Consider the following 18,501-nt stretch of genomic DNA (forward strand, 5'->3'; position numbering starts at 1 on the left):
GACATTTGTCAACCAAGCCACAGAATGATCAAAATACGCTACTACTGAAGTACTAATGCAGTGCATCGTACGCTATTGGGTAGGGATCAGTTAAGAACGGTGACTTTTTTTATAAATAAGCTCAATTTTTTTTTCATAATTTGTACAGCATGTACATTTGTACATACATACATACATAAAAGTAATAAGGTATGGATACGGCTTTCTGTGAAAACAACTTTATCTCTTCAGCTCCAGCTTTACCTACTGACAACAGAAGACGGAATACCTACTTATTCTTTATGAAAATACTTATTACCAATAATCCACTAATTTAACTTAAAAAAGAAATCGTAACTTTGCGAGATATGTTGGTATATTCTCCACTATTTTAATACAGTACATAAATGCAAAGGATTTTCACAAAATGTATTAAAAAATAAGTATAAAATATATTTATAATTTATTTTTGTGTAGCACTGGTTGAAAACACGTATATTTTTTTTTTGTAATTTACATTATATACTAAAATTATTTACTAATTAAAAATAAAATAAACATATTTTATAACGTCACTCCTCATTATGTACCTATACAAAAATTGTTTTTTTCTTTTCCGTAATTTTTTTTTTATTATTAATTTTTCACGCCAATAAGGCTTTTCCATACTTGGAAGTTATAAAATACATGAGTATATAAATAACACAAATTTTAAAAAATACAATTAAAAGAAATAAAAGGTAGCAACAGTGTTAAGAAGTTTATTTGGTATAAAAATAAAAATATAAAGATTTATTGTATAAACAACATAAATATAAAACAATACAATATGAAGAAATAAAATACAGAACTGTATTTAGAAGTATGGTTGGTTTAAAAAATATATATAAAAAGATGTAGAAGCTAAATATTTTTTGTAAAAATAGATAAACAAATAAAATACAAACATATCAAAGAAATGGAGTTTAAAGGTTTAAAGCAGCTAGGTTTATAATGTTTTAAAATACAATATAAACAGAATATTAAATTCAATTTTATGTAAAACGTTGACACATATATTTTTTTTCTGAATAACTTTTTAAAAAACATTGTCATTCATTAGACACATTAGCTATAATATTGCAACAATGCAAAATGTAACGTGACAGTCGCCGTCCGTTTTGTTTAATTTAAAAGTGAATAATGCCAACAATTGACACAGCACCGGGTGGAGCGCTACTTACTAAGGCGGGAAGACGAAAGAACTGGCGTCATATTATGTCAACTGAATACTTTCAAATGAAAATTTTAACATATTACAACAGAGATGAAGAACATTTAAGAGAAAGTAGTATGGAAGTCTAGGCATCTACAAGGCTTATGACCTGTCAATGGCTGGTATAAGTGGCCACTCTACACACTGTGTAACATTCACCATTCTGCCTATATTTGAACATCTATATTGCTTCAATTCTTTCATCTGTTGATGTTTGTAAAGTTAAAGAGCTGAAACCTTTATTTATGCGGGTGAGATTCATCTAATTGAATTATTTCACCTACATACTAGGCAACGCCTGAAAATATTATTTTTTCAATTTCTATACTTCTTCATGCACCAGGTAATTTATCAACAATATTTTGAGTTTGTCCAATTTTTTTTGTAGACAAGGACTGGATTCATCTCCCTGTGGAGCTGTTTATATTAACATATTACAACGGAGATGAAGAACATTTAAGAGAAGGTAATATAGAAGTCTAGGCATCTACAGGGCTTATGACCTGTCAATGACTGGTTTAAGTAGCCACTTTACACACTGTGTAACATTCACCATTCTTCCTATATTTGAACATCTATATTCCTTCAATTCTTTCATCTGTTGATGTTTGTGAAATTAAGTTAGTTAAGTTAAGTTAGTTAAGTTAGTTTAGTTAAGTTGGTTGGTTAAGTTAGTTGAATCTAGTCCTTGTCTACAAAAAATTGGACAAACTCAAAATATTGTTAATGAATTTTATTTTGGAAACATTGTTCGAAATGCCTAAATATACCTACTGGGTTTTGAGATGTCAAAATACAGTATACATTTTGTACAGAGAAATAAGCTGCAGTAATCGGCCATTTTATTCTCCCACTGGAAACGGGCTATTGTTGGGTGCGCTTTTATGTGTTTATATTTATTTTTTGAGGAATATATAAACCGTGACGTTATTTTACAATAGATATAGATTATTTTATTTATTTTCCCATATTTAAAACTACTCTAAAACATTTTTATTGAAAGTCAAATATAATGGTATATAATAGTTACCAAACCAGATTTGTTAGATAATATACCGCCAAAATAAACATTGAGAATTTACGATCGAGGTTATCCCCGGCGGGAAATGTCAGCTGTATAAACAGAAAACTGCATTGCCAACCGGTGAACAGCATGACTACCCTTTATTTTGTCCACGTGATTTCATTTTTCAAACTTTAAAGACAGGGTAGGTACTTTTCAATACAGTCATTTATCTGTTTTTTAAAAGGTAGATTTATTTATTTTAAAAGATAATCCTAAAATATTATTTATTTATTTTTTATTTAACTGAATCTGGAAGGCATCTTGGCATGCAAACATGACAATTTATTAAAAGGACAAACCTTTTCAAATTAAATCCAAGTAAGGAATCATTGCAAGGTGGTGTTTTGTAAAAATATGATGGTTAATTCGTTGAAGGCTGAAGTGTGACAAAAAGTTGGGAAATCCTACAATGTTGGCATTTTAAAACTAGATCTAACGTAAGTAGTCCGCCTTCTCCTGGTGGACTATCGAAAACAAACCATCACGCCGTTTCCCCGTAAGGGTAGGCAGAGAGGATAGAACGCCACAACACTCTATCTTTGCATACAGATCTCGCTTCCTCTACATTCATACATCTTCTCATGCACGCGCGCCGATTATTCCGACTTTTGACATGTCCATCTTTAAGTATTTGTTGGATTTGGTCATGCCATGGTGGACTATCGACGTTAGATCAAATCCAAAAAGGTTCCTAAAAAAACCCGTAGTATAAATATTTCATCCGATAAAGAACTATTTTAATAAAAAATATCATTTTATGAAATGTTAAAAGGGTATTTGTGAATCATCAATTCCATGTTCAATCACTATCTGCTCTCTATAAAAAACAGGAAGTAGTAACCTCAACCAACTAACAACACTCTGTTTTTCGTTGGTGGAAATGAACTTCTTATAACAATAATGTATAAGGCATAATGTATATATTCATGAACACAATTGTTAAAAAATTATCCATATACACGGTACGGCTCATTTTTTTTAATATAGGTATTTAAAAAAATATCCTACTGATTTTTGTGGATAATCATTTGTTTTACATATTTTTTAAAACTTGAGATTAAAAACGTATTTGACCAATAGAGCGATAGGGGAAGGAGTTTGTACAAGGGTGCATGTCCGAGACATTAAGAAATGTCTCCATTTTCAAATTATGATATAGATAATTTTTTTAAAGCTTGTATTTGGTTGTTTTTTCGTTTACCATGAGAAATATTCCTCTTAAGTTTCGCGTTCTGGCCCTTAAACACCGTGTGTAAAAATGCCAGTCCCAAATACAAAAACAGATGTTTAAAATATTTGGCTATTCTCTTAAAATACAGTATTTTAAAATATATAGAGCAGGGTTCGTACATTGAAAATTTTATGTCTTTGACACTATCCCAACCTATATAATTGTTCCTATAAACGATATCCCTAATGTACACGTTTTATATTTTACTTTTTTACTTTTTTTTTACATATGTGGTTTGTAATTGGAAAACTTAATTTAAACATTACAATTTTAATTAATGGTCTTAAAATATTATTTTTCAAATAGAAAAAAAGGTCAGCAATATTTTGAGTATGCCCAAACGCTTGCAGACTGGCTGGATTTTCTCCCTAGGGAGTTGTTCATATTTTAATTTGTTGCAACAGAGAGCGAAAACATTTTTGAGATGGGAACATGGGAGTCTAGGCATTTATAGGGCTTATGATATCATTGGCTGGTTTAAGTGGCCACTTTACACACTGTGTAACATTCACTATTTTGCCTATGTTTGAACATTTATATTTCTTCAAGTCTTTACAAACTGTCTAACAGTGTGTAAAGTGTCCACTTAAACCAGCTAATGAGAGGTCATAAGCCCTGTAAATGCCTAGACTCCCATATTCCCATCTCAAAAATGATTTCCTTCTCTGTTGCAACAAATTGAAAAAAAATAATAAAAAGAGTTTCTTTTCAATGTTTCTTATATGAAAAATAGACAATGTAATATAAAAGCTATCATGAAATACGCCAGAAATCAATTATTGTAGCTCAATGTTTTACCACCCTTGTTCGGGGGTGGAATGCCGCATACTCGCCAAATTTTGCTCTTCCCTTTGTCTACTTACCTCCCTAGGGAAATAGCGTGATGATAGTTAATTAGTTTGACAGCAATTTATAACGAGACTACGCTTCAAGTGTAAAAACGACACGAAAAATTATTGAAATACGTTTTAGAAATTGACATTTAAATGCTGACAATATTAATGATATAATTTTGTTTGCATTTAAACAATAAAATTAATAAAAGCCCACTACTGTCTAGTTTTAGCAGTGCAAATGATCAAATTTTAATCTTCCCTACTACTCCTTAATCTATACCACAGACAATATTTATAATGATTTTTCTTTTTTAAATGTATTTTTTATTTTTCATTAAGATAACCCAATTTTGTTTTAACAAAATACAAATCAATCAAATTATTTTTGCTTTTTGTTATTAATAAAAAAACATGCTATAAAAAACTTCATTATCAAAGGGTTTATTTTTTATTATTCTTCTTATCAATTTTCAAAATGTTACTGAACAGATATTGCGCAAAGACAAAATACTACAAGACACAAAAACTTGACTCATTGCTTCCAAATGCAAGTAATGATTAGTAAAATGTCCATGCCATGCCTGTCTGGGATTTTCCGGTTTAAATAAACAGTCATATACTCGTATGGAATGTACTATAATGTGAACATTAAAAAAAAAATACATATATTTTTATTCCATTAAAATGACTAAAAAGTGCAGAGCCAATTCTACCATATAAAACAAAAACATAGTATAATTTTACTTTTTTTTATGCAACTGTCCCATAATTGCACCATAAGCGTTCAAAGTATGAAACTAATAATTGACCTTAAAAAACTGCATTATGAAATATTTCATAAATTATAGAAAAATGGAAATTTACATATACATTATGTACAAAATAAATATTCTCTAGATATATTTTAGATTATGTAACGGCGATTTTGTCTGACAAAAGCAAGATCTTTTGGATTTTATAAATAATTTGGAATTTTACAAGTTCATTGTTTACTGATTCAATACATAAATTGAATATGGGATATAATTAAAATTTAAAGGATGAATTTTGTGCTCAAACATTAATAATAATGTTTTATTTATTTTTATTTTTATTTATTTACTTAAGTTAGTTAATATAACATTGTATATTAACTAATATATTTACAATTATAACAAATACTTATTAAATATTTCTTACATAACTACATTATTACAATAAACATAACATTTTTTTTTTAAATCCGTAAGTTTTCTTTCATTCTTCATACTTTCAGGCATCTCATTATACAGTTTTAACCCTTTATACATTAAGCTATTTTGTGATTTTGTTTTTTTCTTAAGTGGTAGTCTTATCCTATTTCTATTTCTTGTCCTATATTTATGTACATTTCTATTTAATATAATTTCACTTATAAAATACTTTGGCATGAGATTATTTAACACTTTATATATAAATACAAATACATTATACAATAGTCTTTTCTTTATTCCTATCCAGTTCAATTTATGGTAACATCATTTTCAGAAAAACAGATAAATATTTTTTTTTCTTAATTAAATCATTGCCACCGTTTGTATTTTTCTCAAAACACAAATAAAAAAATTAATAAAACGTGCTTAGCGCCAGCAGGAAGTTAAAAAACTAGCCGATTGTTCCAGCTTAATTTTTCATAAAAATAAGTATACTTCATTTTGATCATCTTAAACCTATCCTGGTATTTTTGTCCTAGAGTATGCTTGTTAATTACATACATTATTTGAAGATTCGTGATTCGTAAAACAGTTTTTCGAACATCATATTTTAAGAGCTATTTTATTTTGAGATGATACAGTTGGCATATGACCACCATTCTTTTCATGCAGTCACATCGTAGGACATGTGGTGCTTGACGCAGCTGTTTTGACATTATTCATTTGTAGAACAAATCGGTCCGTTGCCTTTTCAATCATATTAAATATAAGTTAATCTATCTACAAAATATAATAAATCACGAATTTAATCATAACCGCCGTTTGAGTTGATTTTATAGAAGAGAGATGTTGTTGTACATTACACAGAACCACAAAAAAATAGCAATTTATAGTATGTGTGTATTACTAATAATATATTTTATATTATATTATAAATTTATGATATTTTTAATAGCTTACCTGTAAATAAAACCACCGTTCGCCACTGCTACCTACTGACTGTTATATGTCTGCTGGTTTCAAGACGTAGACGTCTCTTTGTCAGATAACTAATTAAGCTTCATGCAAATTCCACTATTCACCTTCTCCACAGCAGTTGCACAAAACCAACTTTCCATCTCTTTGTTAAAACGTGGGAATCTAATAAAACTGCAAGACTACTCAACATATCCTCTAAAAACAAATCAGTAGTTTGTGCAATGCTTGTTACTTTAATATTAATATAAGTTCATTCTCATCTCCCAGGAATTTGAAATTTAAACATGCATGTTTAGTTGTCAACTTCTCTGACTTAAATAGGCTATCATCAATTACCCTTCGTTATATTCAAAACGGAAAATGAAAATTTTTATTTTCTTTTCCTGGAATATCGCCCCGTCAAAAAGGGAGATTTTTTGTCTTGTAGCGACGATATAAGTTTTAATAAATTCCATAAATTTAAAGAGACTCAGCTTTAGGGTGTCATTTTTATCGCCTTACTACAAACGTTTGAGAAAATATGAACTTTTCACGTGTTTTGAAATCCCATATAAGTTTTTGAAAATAAATAACGTGATAATACAATTTGAAGAATCAAATCAAGAGGAATGATTCTGTTTGTAGCCTTTTATTTTGATTATTACGTTTAAGTTATAATCTTAAAATGAGTGTGTGAAAGTTTTGTTATTTTATGTTTCAGCATAATTTACGGAGTCTTTTATTTATTATATTAAAGTAAAGTTATGCGCTTTACATTTTACTGCAGTTTACATAATATATGCGTGTGTGTATTTGTAGGTACATGAATATGTTTGATGGTTTGTATACATGTACCATATATTTGAGTGTATATTAAAATTTGGATATTGGAAATACACACAAACAATTTGATAACAAATACCATGTAAAATAAACCACAAAACCTTAAATATGCAAACTAGATAACGATATATTTACATGAGCATATTTCGTAACTCAATGATACTAATTAACATTTTTAAACCAATTCTGAATCAAACCTAAAACCCATCTAAATATTCATTAACCACTCTAATTTACGGGTCAAATCCGTTAAAAATATCACTCTGAAGAACATACAAAAAAAATTATTTTTAATACCATTTTTTTTTATTCAAGTAAGATCTTACTTATCATAAAAAAATATTTAAATATTTATGACAAGTACCAAGGTACCTTATTATCGATGAAAAAACTTTTTCCTTTTGTCTAAATAGTTTTTGCACGCTTTCACGACACAATCAGGCATTTTTCTTTTCATTTATTTTGGTTTCAAATTGAATGTCAAGCTCACGTCAAAACACGGCTGGTGGTTGAAGAATGACTAAATTCGCGTTGAGCATGAGTTGAGTATCATAATGTTAGAAGGCTCAGGGTTAAACGTAGTCTGATTTTTCTTCATTAACACGTATTCCCGTATTACGAAAAAACTAAATAAAATAATATTAAAAGGAAATAAAAATTCAACAATCAATAATTCTTTATTTGTTGCAACAGATAAGACAAATATTTTTGATAATGGAACATGGAAGTCTAGGCATTTATGTTCACTTCCATATTCCCTTTTAAAAAATGTTTTCCCTCTCTGTTGCAACAAATTTATATCTTAATAACTCCCAGAGGATGAAATTCAGCAATAAACATTTGGACATACTCAAAAAATTATTGATTAAGCTATTATTTAATAAATAAATGGGAAAATAAATAAGTAAATTAAAAATCACTTTACAATGCTTTCAGTGAGTTATTCATGCGTTTGATTTATTTAATCGTTAAGGACATTTCTTCTTAGAATAATTTAACTTTGTCATTTCATTAAACATTAGTTTTAGGGGGTTTAACCTGTAACCAAAGGCGTGCCTATATTAAGGAGATTTAACCTCGCGTTTGACATCGCATTTTGACTCTGCGGTTTTTAGTTTTGAAATTAAAAGCTGTCAAAACGAAAAATCGTGTTTTATATTAAAACGTGCATTCTTCTCTTTTAATCATTTTTCTTCTCATTTGTATTTATTTGTTTATTTAATAAAATCCCAAGTTATGTAAAGATACATGTAATAAAGGCAAGGCATATAACGTCTCGTCTGGTTGATAGATCATGTACTTTTTTATTTATGTTCAATACAATTTTCTAAGTAGTCAAGGAAGTCATTGAACAGTCCATTGTATAATACTTTTTACCCTGCAATAAATAGTTCTTCCTCTAGTAAGGTATATGGCTACCACTCTTTTAATTCAACTTCTAGATCTTTTGTTTCGTCCTAAGACAATCCAGCATTATTTACTTAGTTTGTGTTTCTCAGTTATAAACTCAACATTATTCTTCAAATACGTTTTTCACCAGAAAATGCAGCGTAAAATGTTAAATTTTAAAGATTTTCAGAAAAAATAACAATTTAATACATTAAAAATAATACGTGTACAATACAGGTTTTACGTGCATAATACTTGCGAAAAAACAAAAAAATATTGTTGTTTTATTAAAGTCTATTCCATTCTCATTTATAATTATTGAACCGGGTTGTGATCCCGTGCCTAGTGTCGCAGACTCACGGATCAGAGGTCCAAGGTTCGCACCCCGCTCTACATCAACTTGGTTCCCATTTTCTAATAGTGAGCTATTTTCAACTCGTTGAAAATAGCCCCAAAATTGAAATATTTGGGTTAGTTATATAAACGCAAATATTTCTTTTTTTTTTTTTAATAAAAAAAAAATAAAATATTTAAATGATATTATTTAAACCTTGAGAAGGAAGGATTAGTTTTGAAACCGAGTTATAATGGAATAAATAATCAAGCGTTAAAAAGCGAGTTATTTTAAACAATACTATTTTCATGTTCATTTTTTCTTTTCTTTTCTTTTTTTTGATTCTTTAATGCGAAGCGTAAAATGAGCTGTGTATTTTTATAAACTTTGTGTACAAGGGTGAAAAGTCACTGTACGCCCGTGCGCGAGATTTATATCGTAAATCAACCACGAGGTTCCTAAGTATCAAGAAAAATCACTGAAAGCCATCGTAAAGAAAGGATAAATGATGAGGGTTTAATTAAGTTACAAAAGTAACATAATTATGGGACTTCTTGCCCATTAATATGAAATATTTCAGCGGGATTTCTCCGTCAAAGGGGTGTATAATTTAAATTTAATCCGCCTGAACAAATTTCGCTTCATTATAGCTTAATCTCACACTACTTGTACCCGGTAGCGGTACAGGGTACCCGGAAAAGATGGACTCTTTCGTTTTAATTACTTTATTATTCAAAACAGAAGGGTTTTCGTGTTTTTTATCGCGTTAGTCTTTAAAGAAAACTCTACCATACTTCATGAATACGTGATTTTTGACAAGTTAATGTTATCCACAATCCTTACATTAAATATTGTTTTAAAATAAAATGATACAATCTAGTTTTTTTTCACTTGTACAATAAGTGTACTTGAGGTTAATTGTGTAATATGTTTTTCTTATTATAAAATTCATATAACGCGCATTGAATCGATGCAACATAAATTTTTAAAATCGTTAATATTTAGAATCGGATCAAATACTTTCATACTCAGCTATCGTGATCGTCTAGAGTACTTTCATATATTTAGTTTAAAATTCAGAGGGATTTTGGCTGGTTTGTTATTCTTGAATAAATTAGTATCTTACTGTATAGATGCCCATGATATCCTTGCTCAGATAAACCTTAATGTACCTCGCCGTAACTTGCGTACCAATCCTGTTTTTGCTGTGGGAAAGTATAAAACTAACATCGGATTATTTTCCCCTCTGCCAGGAATCCTCAGAACAGTGAACGAAATCTCACTAAACGGTACTGTCGATGTGTTCCTACAGCAAAGGCAGGCATTTAAGAAGCAAGTGGTGTTGTCTCTCCTGACTCGCGATGTCACACTTGCCATTTCCGCCTAGATTATGCTATATACATACCTTTTGTGAATTATAGACTTTGTGAATTTAAGTAGATTTTAAGAATGTTTAGATTAAGTTTTACTCAATCATGTCAATCAATTAGGACTTACTTAAGCCTGTCTATTGGCTAAAACATTTTTTTTAAAAGTGTGTTGAATCATAGATATTATTAGTTAAGATAATAAAGCAAACTCATGTTTTTCAAAAATGAAGTCCAAAATAATTGTAATAAAGACATATATGTGAATATTTGTTTTTCAAGTCATTATTTTCATTTCATTTCTTTGTTATGATATTTAAACCACAAGATTTTAAATAAAATAATCAGTATTGAAATTAGCAAATAACCGAAAAATTTGGCTGTACTGATGGATAATAAGCTTTTATTTAGAGATCACATAAATACAATAGCAGCTAAGGCGTATGGACTTCTAGGGTTTATCTTACAAACCTCTAAGCCATTCTCATCACCAGATACACTCAAACTTTTCTACTATACTTATGTACGTGGTCAACTCGAATTCGCTTCACTAGTATTGTCTCCTCAGTATAATGTATATATTAATCAAATCGAAAACACTGAAAACACTGAAAATTTTTGCGGCGAATCTTAAATTTGATATAGAATAATTACAAAAAAGGGTTCTTACATGTGAATTATTTTTTTCTTTTCAATATTCAAAATAATATGGTTTATTCAACGCACCTTTTACAAAATATTTGTTTCCGTAGTCGTCTTCCTTTTACTAGATTAAATTACCTTTTTTTTGTACCAAATTGTAAAAACAATTTAACCTCAAATTCATTTATTAGACGAACCTGTAAAAAATATGATGAACTCAGTATTAATGTAGATATTTTTAAATGTATTTTACATTTTTACAATTTTTTTTTCATAGAATTGATTATTTAGGATAGTTGCTGAGTGTACATCCTGAGCGGTTTATGCTATATATATGTATCGCAAGTAATTTATGTGTTTGTGCATGTTCTACGAGTCTATGTAGATGAATGTAGATGTGCGTATGCATGTGTGTATATGTATGCGTTCATATATGTGTGCATTCGGTATTTCTATTTGTTACCAATAATAACCTCCATAGAAATCCCAAATGTTAATTGTTAAATCATTCTTTACTCGCTTGGGTTTTTTTTTACTCATTTAATGTTTATATCATTTACATAATTTATGAAAACTTAATTATTGGTCTTTTTTACGATTGAAAATTTTTGTTTTTTTAACTTATTATGTATGGCTGTACGTTTTCGGAATAAAATAAAAAATAAAACCACTAAACACAGTATTAACTAATGATTTGCGCTTTGTTAAAGTTACCGTCAAATAAAAGTACGTGTTTTCCAGTTAGATTTAAAAAAAGGAATTGCAAAAAAGCTGTATTAAACAAAACAAAAAATATGCTAAATTATCTGCTGGCAAATAATGGGTTTTGATTCATTACCAAATAATGAGTTATAATAGATCATGACTTCGTAATGAGTATTCTGTCATTTTTCTATGGGGGACATAAGTTTTGACTGATGAAAATGATGAGCTGATTTAAAAAGTGTCAGTTTGAGGGGATTAATTTCGTGCTTCTGGCAATGCAGATGTTTTATGATGATCTTTTGAGCTACTTATTCATTTATTTTAAGTAAATAAAAACAATTTTATATAAAACACAAATTGTAAAAAAGTATATTTACATTTAAATATTGGTATTACAGCAGACACTGACATTTGACTTGCCTTCACTTGCCTGCGCCAGCTAATAATTTGGCCAAGTGGCTTGTGACAAGCACTACATATTTTTTATAAATACCGATACTATTTATTTTTATTTTTTTCACATTATTAACAACAATAAATTTAAAAAATAATCCGACCTCACCGTTAACCATGCTGAGAAAACTTAATTTACTTTTTTTTACATGTGGGAAAATATACAAATAAGACTTCGGCTTTGATGCTTTTGTGATGTAATGGTCAGCGTGTTTGCCTATCATGCAGGAGGTCTCAGGTTTGAATTCCGACATAATTGAAATTAAATATTTATTTAAAAGGGTGTTTTCAGTGCCCTATGTACGTTTGTTGTTTGAAGTGCCATATGTACCATTAGGTGCAGAAAGAGAACGACGATGAATTTTTAGTGCATGTTCAAACACGGCGGTGTTAGCATACCCGTTAACTATGCATGAAATTTATGTATTTTTTAGTAAATACTATGTATACTGCGATAAAGACGAAACTGAATTTTAGTATTTGTATGTTTGTGTTGTGAGTGTCCTGACGAAGAGATGAGTACGCCTCAAGTACGGAATATATAAAAAGTCGATAAGTAATTAAATACTAATATTTACAAACATAAGTATAATATATTTATCTTTAACCTTGCTGGGAACCGAAGCCGGAACGTCAAGCTTCAGCGAGTACTAATTAGTACGCAACTATGCAGAAAATCTCCGTTTGATTGATTTTTCTAAAATGTTTTCAGGGTTCTGATTATGTTTTACACCCAAAACTGTATTTTTAATCTACATAGACACTGACAGGTCACTACATACATTCTATAATTACTCTTAATTATTCTCACTAATATGTTAAAATAATGAAACAAATTTATTTCAGAGAATTTTCCCAACGATTATCCTGGAGTATAAAATAATTCCCAATTTAATAAGGAAAATTTTGGAAGCACTTATTGAAAATCTTTTTAAGAAAGAAACGTAAATTTTACTCGCCCTAATGACGTCATTACACTGAAAGTAAAAGCTTTTGTAGGCAAGGGGAGAAATCCTAAGCTATTTTTATCGCTATCGAAAAAAAATTCTAGACCTTTTTATAATTTTACTTTTTTTATTTATTTACTACGATCACAGATTCGACATGAATTATAAAATAATAAGAAAAAATATACTTCAACAGAAATTTAAGACATACGAGTAAATGTTTTATGTGTTTTTTAATGTTCCAATCTACTATGCTATATAAAACTTATGTTCTAATTCATCTTCTGATTCTGCCACCGTCTTTGCATCGTCTACCGCATGTGATGTTAACGACCTTATCTCCCTTAGTTTCAGATTTACCACTTTCTTTGTTCTTGAAAGCAATTTATGTATTTATTTTATCCGTGTAAGAAAAGTTTTTTTGGTTTATCTATTGTTGTGATATATTTGGTTATAAATATATTTTTTTAATTAAAACTAATACATATATTTACATTAACGTTTCCCATTAGGTAAAAATAAAAAACAATTCTTGTGTACATTATAGGGAATGACGTCTCTCAGCAATTTCTTTATTTGATTTTAAATGAATAATATTTTTGGTATAACATATTAATTACATAGAAAAAAATAAACGGTGTTTTAATTGCTTTGTTTTTTTGTTGTTTTGAATATGTACTTTAAAAAAATGTTCATATTTATATCCCAAATTGAGTTATAGAAACTTCTGGCAATGTGATTCATTTGTTATATACTTTCTTAAATACATTGTATTTCGTGGTTTACAAACGATAAAAAAACAAATAAAAAATAAAACATTAATTCGTTTAAAATAATCTTCATATCTGTTGTAATATGTAACTTAAATTCATCAAGTTCCTAAAAACAATTAAGAATCATAATTTCATATTCATTTATTTTATTTTTCTCAAATAGTGATTGATTATTTACCGCAACATATCGGTTCCTTAAAACAGACATTGTCCTTATAGATACCGAAAAATTAAGGTCTGTGTGAAAAAACAGAGTAATTTGGTGTTCTATACTCTCTGTTTACTTTTACATGGAAACACCATGATATATCGTTTGTCTTAATTGGTCAATCTACAATCGTTACGAGTATAAGGCACATAAATTTGAATTTTGTGGGTTTCTCTATGTGTATACTCGTACTAAGATTAACTTTTGTGTTTATAGATAGCGCTAAACGCAGCGGAAATTCCGTTGCCGATCTTTCGCTGCGGAACGCCAACACATTTTATTGCATTGATATTTTTGACGTTATCACACTACGTGGATGTTGGGTTGTTCCGTCGGCAGACATGGTCAGACCGCTCGCTTTTAGCGTCCGTTCCATTCTGCGCGGATTTCCCCTCAGCGTCCGATCGGCAAAGCTGGATTGCATGTTTTCTAATGAGATGCACATCATTTGGCGAACATTCCAACGTCAATTTTTTTTCTTAACTTTTTTTTTCAACTGTTTATTTTTTCTCTTTTTATTATTGTATTTTTTATTTGTTTTCAGATTGTCAGACTGTAAGAAATTCCTTTTTTTGTATTTCTCACATTATATAAATTATGCTCAGAAAAGTTTTTTTTCATTATTATTATTAATGTTTACACAATAGCTCATATAATTTTTTAACCTTCATTCAAATTCAAATATTAAATCAGATAAATGTTATTGTCCTTTTATAGATGTTGTAAATAATCATAAATATCTAGGATTAATTATTGGTTCTAAATTTAGCTGGGGTGTTCATATTGATGAAATCTGCGACAGATTAAGGTACTGGCTTAAGGTGATTTATGAAATCAAAAGCACTCTACCTTTCAAAACGTTAAGATACCTTTCTCATCAAATCAATTATATCTTACGGAATGCGTGTTTGGGGTCTCACCTTCCAGTCTCATCTGGGTAAACTTTATGATATTCAAGTGAGACTGTTAAAGGAAATTGTACCTTATAGAATAAACCGTTAAGCGAAACATATGGGAGAAAGTGTATATTTTTAACGCTGTAATGTCCTGCCGGGAAAACAAATTTTCGACTACAAATTGATTGTAGATCACTTTGTTGAACCGGAATATAAAAAAGAGTTTCCCACACTCACAACACTAGATTAAAAACAAAGGGCTCTTTGATCATTCCTCAAATTACAAATAACTTCGGAGAGCGAACATTAAATTGCGTTAATCCAAGGTTGTTGAATGATCTCCCACAAATCATCATTAACATGAAATATCTTCAAATGAAAAAAAAGATCTGAAGAAACATATTTTAAATACTTTTGTGCCTGTTAATAATTTTTTTTATATAATACTACCTGACCCCACAGACGTTGTCCTGCCCAAACGTTGGCTTGCCTTGAAAAAATACTATTTATTGATAAATAGGTGCCTAGGTACTTGCTTTTGAATAAATTCCAAAATTTTAAGTTGTTAATATTCAAATATTCAAATTTTAAATTTAAGTAGGTACTTGTTTATGGCTGAGTTCCAAAACATTAAATAAATATTTTTCAAAATAGCATTTTTTTTGCAAACGTCAAACTCCGGTCTTTTCACCAACGGAGGGGTGTACTTATGTAGGAATACGATTTTTACAAATTTATTCAATTTTATATCACTTTAGTATTACCAAAAATCCAGTAAAAAGAAATAAATGGGTAGAAATTATAGAGAATTTAAGGAAATAATCTAATTGAGATCCACAAAAAACAAATGTTGTTTAAACATTCAAAAACAATATTTTTTTACAAACAAAAAAACAACATCTTTATTTTTTTTTGTAAATGCATTCTCCTCGAATGCAACCCTGGTAGATCGATGAATAAAACATCTATGCTGTTTACTTCTTTTTTAAACATTATATTGAAGATTTTAATATCTGGGAACACGCACAGCGCAAAGATCTATACTTCTTTGAAAACCACACGTAAATCGGTTAAGCCGTTTAGAAGGAGTTCAGCGACATCAAACGAACAGGGGAATTATATATACAAAGATAAATAAAATAATTTTAAATAAACATGTCATTAAAAAAAATGTGTCCCACCGAAAAGTCTTTAAACTAGTGGGTAACAAATTGTTAAATGTATTTTAAATTATTTAATAAACGCTGTTCTGCAGCACTGAAACCATTTATTTATTTTATTTTTTTATTATTTACATACAATATTCCATTTTAGTTATTTTAAAACATTTTTAGATTTTTTTTTTTTTTACAGGACTCACCAAGGAAATTAATATGGCTTATCGGTAAAGATCCTTTACATCAAATCGTATGATAGTCTTACATAGTTGTATAATAATAATAACTACTAACTGAAATATAAAGAGTGAAAAAAAGTATATATAATTTATGCTTTCAAAAAATATATTTAGAATTTTTTTTAAAAAAAGCAACAAATAAGTGAATGATAACGCAATTATAAGATAAAAAATAAATAAATACAGAACCGGAGTACCAAAATTTAAAACAGTGTGTAAAGTGTGTACATATTTAATAGGCACAAAGCATTTTATTAAAAACATTATTTATTAACATATCCATATCTATATCTAAGTCTATATCTATATCACATCCTCATCCATATTCATTCATGTATATACCTGTACATGCACACATACATATCCATACATACATATATACACACATATACACATACATACCTTCTAATAATATACAAAATTATAAATCAAACCGCTTATACACGCGTTTGTGTAATATTCATGTAAAGAAGTGAATTTGAACAGGAATGTTGCGTCTCATAAAACGAAATAATACGGACCAAAATGGACACCAAGTCATTGGAACAAAAGGCATAATAGTACTATACACGTGCGTTTCCAGAAACTATCTACTAGCCAGCGGGCCACATGGCGACGATATCTACCTACTGTCTACAAAAGCTTCTCTTCGGACATCTATCTCCCTTTGTTAACCATGGAGTTGAAACAGTGTTTGATTTATTTAGTTTTTTATTGCTTACTTCTTGGTATGAACACTTGACCAATTTACTACTATACTCTATTTTTTATAAATTTATTGATATTGTTTTAACTTTGCTGGAATTCCTCTCATCCATGCGCTTTGTAGCTGCACGATGATTGGTTATCTAGCTTTAATATATCAACTTTAAAATACCTTAATTTTGTAAACGGGGTCTAGAATTCCAATCGTCTATGCGCTTAGTAGCAGCAAGGCGTGTTGTAATCTTACTCCTTTTTACTATTCATATTATTATTATTTTGTAATACACTAAATTTATTTGTAAATTTTTAAAATGTGTAAATGGGGGCTAAATTTCTAACTGTCTATGCGCTCTGTAGCTGCAAGACGTCCTGTAATCTAGCTCCTATCTATTATAATTTTTGATTGATCTTAATTGAAAACGAGGAACTAGAATCCCAACCGTCCATGCGCTCTGTAGCTGCAAGACGTACTGGGATATTTATTAATTGTACAGCGCCCTTGAGGTGATTTTCACAAAAATGGAGCTTTATAAATTATCCAACTATATATATATATATATATATATACATACATATGCACATACATATATAAACATTCATGGGAATATTACATAGTCATAAATTCTATTTTATATATATCAATATTTACAAATATTCAATTTTATTAATAAATAAACTCCTGATCGAATAGCCAGTCTATTATTTTGCCCTCGTCACTTTTGAATGTATAAAGCATATAACCGGTAGTCGACTGATAATCCACCACGGAAAATGTAGTGTGGGTGCTCATTTGGTTGCGGATTTACCGCGACGGAATAGTGGCGTATGGTGTAAATGAATGAGACGCTAGCCTTAGAGTAAAATAATATATTTTTAAAAACGTGATTTTCAAATTCAAGATACAGTGTTATCAATTTTTGGGTAATCCTGTAGATTAAACATATTATAGGCAATCATAATATTACAAACTTGTGTCGGTTCTCTCACGACTATGTATACATATCAATTAATATATTTTAGTGTGACGAAAGGGAGAGTAAGCACAGAGCCACAAACATAATTTATCAGGAAGTTTATGCATTATGTACGCGTATATAATATATACATTTACATATAATACGAGGAATGAAATAATTAGCATTTGCGTACTAAATAAACTATTTGAACAATGTCTGAGTATGTCCAAATGCTTGCAGACTGGCTGGATTTCTTCCTTAGGGAGTTATTCATATTTAAATTTATTGCAACAGAGAAGGAAAATATTATTGAGAAGGGAATTTAAGAGTCTAGGATTAACAGGGCTTATTTCATGGTTTAAGTGACCACTTTACACACTGTGTAACATTC

The sequence above is a fragment of the Micrasema longulum genome, unplaced genomic scaffold (assembly GCF_059751315.1).
Source record: "Micrasema longulum isolate JH-2025_06_02 unplaced genomic scaffold, ASM5975131v1 h1tg000786l, whole genome shotgun sequence".
NCBI classification, from domain to species: Eukaryota; Metazoa; Arthropoda; class Insecta; order Trichoptera; family Brachycentridae; genus Micrasema; species Micrasema longulum.